Source organism: Macrobrachium nipponense, chromosome 40 (genome assembly GCF_015104395.2).
Source record: "Macrobrachium nipponense isolate FS-2020 chromosome 40, ASM1510439v2, whole genome shotgun sequence".
In the NCBI taxonomy this organism is placed as follows: domain Eukaryota; kingdom Metazoa; phylum Arthropoda; class Malacostraca; order Decapoda; family Palaemonidae; genus Macrobrachium; species Macrobrachium nipponense.
In genome coordinates, this window is record NC_061101.1 from 40,446,524 (window position 1) to 40,452,523 (window position 6,000).

The window sequence follows — 6,000 nt, forward strand, 5'->3', positions numbered from 1 at the left end:
CTTACTTCGTGTCAGTATAAACCTTTTTCTTGAAAATCATGAGTTTCTGAACTTGCGAGTCTGACTAGACACTTTTTTGTGCTGCAGTTTGAGCACACGTGTCCGCAGGAGGATTTTTTTTGCTGAAACCGCTGCGATGAGTCCTGTGTGCTGATTCCCTTCCTCTAGTGGTGATTGCTCAGAGTTTTGCAATATCTGGAAATGTTGACCATAGCATTTCATGAAAATGCACGTGTGAGAGTTGCTTTCTGACCGTGTACGGTCGCATGAAAGTTGCGATGTCAAAAATTCCGTAACTATACATGTGGCATTTATGGGGAAAAACGTGGGGTTATGTATATCATACATATAATATGTGCTTTGTGATTGGGAAGTTTACTTGTGATTATCTTTTTTTATTTTTCTTCCTTTTCCTATGAGAGATGTAATTGGGGATTTAGTTTTAAATAGCATTTCTTTTTGGACGGGAGGTGTAATTTATCAGGGTTGTGATTTACATAAATGGGCATTTGACATTAAGTCTCATTGTAATTAATTATATGAGCAGTAAGGGGTTTTTGCTGTTAAATATTGGAGATTTTTACTGATTTTGTGAGTTGCTGTAATATCAGAGCTTGAGAGAACATTTTTTATTTTTGGGTCTGGGCTTGTTACTTTATTTTTTTTTTCTTGGGCTCATTACCTTTTTTCTTTTTTTTTTTTACTTGTGGGAACATTCGAGTTTGAAATGTGAGTGCAGAAGTCCGTGGAGTTACTGTGAGTTCTGGGTTGTGTGTGCTGATGTATGAGTTTGGAGAATTAAGTTAGAGAACTTGATATTTTTTTCTTTGCGAGTTGTCATAATGACTTGTGATTTAGTGGTCATATTAAATGGAGTTAATTGGGAGACGTTCAGTTAGTATCTCTGAATTTTTGAGGTCATTATTTGATAGAAGTAGTATGTCTGGGGTTAATTTTCTTTGATTGACCGATGACTTGACTGACATACTTACACACCATAATCTTCGTTCCCCGACGCTACCAAGACGTCCACCAGCCATGCAGAGATGTTGCTTTCGTTTATCCAGGGTGATTACGAGAGTTTCTACGAGTCTACAGGGTTCTACAACGTTTTTTGATCTACAGAAGCCGTTGGAAGTCTTCTACAGGGAGGGGAGGCCGTTCGCCTTCTTACAGCATACTACAGTCTGTGCTGGAAGTTGCAGACAAAGAGGGATATTCAAGAATCCAAAATGGGAGAACATTTTTGAGATGAAGTGTGATGGACTTTACTTTGTGCTGCCAGAGACGTGCAGTTATTACTATTTTTTTTTTTTTTTGAGCCGGCCAATGTGTTTTATATGTATAAGCTGTTTTACCAGTTGCTAGGCAGGGGCTAGCAATTTTAGGTGGCCGAGCTCTGTCAGATGAAAGGGGCTATAATTAATAATATATTTAATATGCCAATGTGATGTGCTGTGACTTTTTTTATTATGCGCAGACTACCCATAGAGACAGTCCGAAGCAATGACCTGAGAAAGCTGATAAATCATTTCTGGGATGGCGTGATATGAAGATGTTTGTTTAAGCAGGTCAACGTTCGTTCTGTAGTTATGTGTGAGGTCATGGGATCTTGTTCAAGTGCCTTTGGAAACTGGCTGCATCCAGTTACATGGGGCGTTGACGAAGTGTGAATTCATATGTATGTATGCGCCTCTTCCGTTCATAATGGCATCTTTAGCCAAGTCTATGGGAAGACTTACAGAGAGGTCTGTGCGAGAAAGGCAAGATGCCGGGATAGCTCTGCGAAAGTTTATTTACTTCTGTGTGTGATATTCTGGGCTGTAATGGGTAAGTGTTACCTTACTTTAGCCATAGGTATGGCTTGTTTGATATCTTGTAAGATGTTCCATTTTATTGACTTTGCCTTTACAATTGTGTGTGCTTACGAGTATGTTCTCGTGTCTTTGTAACAGGCGTTTCTGGCAAGGGGACCGAGAGTCCTAGGGGGACAGAGAGTCCCGTATGGAGGAGAGCTAATTGGTGTGACTAATTACTGATTAAGACATTTAAATACTAGGGGTTTAACTGAGCTGGTTAGTTTGTGAGACTTGAATTATTATCTTTCCATTGTTAAATAAATATTATTTTTGTAATGCATGACTCTCATTTGATGACCTGTTAGAATGAAGAGAGAGAGAGAGAGGTTGCGAGTCGAGAGAGAGAGAGAGCGGAGGCTATGCTATTGATCACCTCGAAAGAGAGAGAGAGAGAGAGAGAGAGAGAGAGATTGAGTGTGTAGCTAGTTTGCCTCAACGCTCGGGTTTGACGCATACCAAATATTAAATACCCATCGCTGGTAAATAGTATCAGGAGATGGGTTAACATATATATATATATAATATATATATATATATATATATAATATATAAATATCAAGAGGATGGAAATTATTGTAACATATATACATATATATATTATATATATATATATATATATATATTATATAATATATATAGATTATAGCTTAGATATGTATATATAATATATATATATATATACAATATATATATATTATATACTATAATATTATATATTAATTAATAATATATATATATATGTATATAATATATATATATTTATATATATATATACAATATAATATATATATAATATATATATATATAATTATATATATATATCTATATACAATATATATATATATATATATATAATATATAATATATATATATATATATAGATATATATATATATATATATTATATATATAATATATATATATAATATATAATATATAGAATATATATATATATATATTATATACATATATAGATATAAACATTATATATATAACATATATATCTAACATAATATATAACATATATACATATATCATAAATATATATAATATATATATATAGATATATATTCTATAATATATATACTATATATCTATTATACTAATATATATATATATATTCTATATTACTTATATATAATATCCACAGATATACATATATATATATTTATTAAAAATATATATATATATATAAATCTCATATATATATAATATTAGATATAATATAGTATATATATATATAATGTATGATATGGGTATCTCTATATATATATATATCTATTATTATATAAATAAATATATATGTATATAATATATATAGTATATATATAGATATTATTATATATATTTCTGTATTATTATTGGAATATAATATATATATATATAGATATATGTTTAATATATATATATATATCTATATATATATTGAGCGTAGTATCAGGTTCTTATAACATCTATATATAACATATATATTATAACTATTATATAATATATATATATATATATAATATATATAATCTATATACATATAATATATATATATATCTATCATTATAACAATATATATATAACATATATATATACATATATAACATATATATTATATATATATAATATTATATATATACTATACTATATATATAATATATCCAATTCACTTCATTAGCTACTGTAGTCTGAACTCTTGCCCAAAACTACCGTAGGATGGGGTCAGTCTGGCAGAATTTGGGCCAAAGGTCAAGCCCTGGGACCTATGATAAAAAGTCGTACATTGCTGAAAGCGAAATGGGGTTACCAGAATCAGAGGTTTCAGGGACTATCTTTTATGGAACCAAGATGATTTCTTGAAAGAAGGGTCAGCCGGTAAGTGTCCGTAACTGCATTTTCCATTCATCAACTGAACAAAGAGAGCCACTGACTTTCCTGTCAGTGTTAGTATAGGTCTAGGAGTATTCATTGGCAAGAAAGGCACAGTGTCATTGATGCCTCTATGGTAAGAAAAAAAAAAAAGTCTCTTTAAATCATTGTTTCCCAACCAGTCGGCAAGTGGAATTGCCCTGGTGATGAAGTGGTCATCAGTTAAAATTTCTCATTGGGTGTATATTAATCCAGAGGTAGAGTGAATTGGATATGAAAGATATTTGTAGCTTAATATTTGTGAATATATATATATATATATATATATATATATATATATATATATATATATATATATTGTGACAAAGTGCCAAGTATCTGATTACTACTGTTACCATTCATTATTAAGTGTTACCTCACAACAGCCAGACACCTGAACCTTGATCACAGGTAAAATATGACTGAATATTCTAAAGGCAACAGTGCTCCCTTAAACAACTTACCAGTATTACAGAAAATCAGACTAAGTTCATCAAAAGAGTTGTGAGGCATTCTTATATGTAATCAAACTAATTAAAGGGCATCACTCGTTGGAATGTTGCAGGTGCATTCATCAGACCAAATGGCAGAACAGTACATATACTTATACAGTCCAAAAGGAGTAGTAAAAGCTGACAGCAACTTGGCATTCTCATCTAAGGGAATTTGATAATATCCTTTCAGCAAGTCTATCTTGGAAACAAACTTGGCTTGCCCTATATTATCAAGTAACTGATCTATAAGAAGCAATGGATAATTGTCAGCCGCACTGATAGAATTCAGTTTCCTATAATCGGTACACATTCTAAATGACCCATCTGGTTTCTTCACTAACACACATGGAGAACTGAAGTGACTTAAATTGGGTTCTGCTAATCCATGTTGCAGCAAATACTCAACTTCTTTCTTCAAAACATCTTGATGATAAGGTGATAAGCGATAGACTCTTTGCTTGAATGGTTTTCCATCTTCTTGAATCTTGACCTCATGCTTGGTCAGATCAGTACACCTAGGTACATCTGCAAAAATTTCTGGGAAACTTCTAATCACTTCACTTAAGTCTTCACCTTTTTCAACACTCAGATGTTTCAATTTATCCTCAAGATTTTCCAAAATTGAAGAATTATTCATTTTGCTTTCAGCTCCCAATTCGTAGCCGTCATCGTCTTCTGTAGATGAAGTTGTTTGGGTTATTGACACAGTTTCAGTTTTAGTTTCTGAGAAATAAGGTTTCAAGAGGTTCATATGTATCTTCCTTTGTTGTCTTCTTCTTTCTGGTGTTTCAATCACATAAGTTCTATCACTTAACCTCTGAATTATCTTGTAAGGGCCTTGAAATTTATTAGTGAGGGGTAATCTCTTGACAGGTAAGAACACTAGCACTTGTTGACCAACACTAAAACTTCTTAGCTTAGTCTTAGCATCATATCTCCTTCCTTTTCATTTTGTCTTGACTCACTTTCAAATTTTCTAAAGAGAATTTTCTAATCTCTTTCAACCTTTTCCTTAAGTTCTTTACATACTCTCCTTGGATTTCCTCTTGATTTTCTTCCCAATTTTCAGCGAGAATCTTCAACGGTCCTCTCACTTCTCTACCAAAAATCATCTCATTAGGTGAACATCCCATACTTTCTTGATAAGCACTCCTAACTTCAAACAATATTAATGGTAAACCAACATCCCATTCTCTTCCTGACTCAGAACAATACTTTATCAGCATACTTTTCAATGTCTGGTGGAACCTTTCTAAGGCACCTTGAGTTTCTGGATGATAGGCAGTGGATAACTGTTGCTTCACTCCTAACAAATTCATCACATCCTGGAATAACTTTGAAGTAAAGTTTGTTCCTCTATCACTTTGTACTATTTCTGGTATACCAAACTTTGAGAAAAACTCCACAAGTTTTTCAGCAACTATCTTGGCAGATATGTTTCTAACAGGGATTGCCTCTGGATATCTTGTCACAGGACACATTAATGTTAACAAATACTCATTTCCCTTTGTTGTCTTCGGCAGCGGCCCAACTATGTCTATAATCACTTTGCTAAAGGGTTCTCCTCTAACTTCTATAGGTTGTAGGAGGACTTTCTTGATGGTTTCATTCGGTTTTCCAGATATCTGCCAGGTATGACACTCACGACAGAACCTGCTAACATCTTTGTGAAGTCCAGGCCAGAAAAAATATTTCATGATCTTCTCCCAGTCTTCCTGATTCCCATATGTCCAGACTCATGAGCTACTGCTA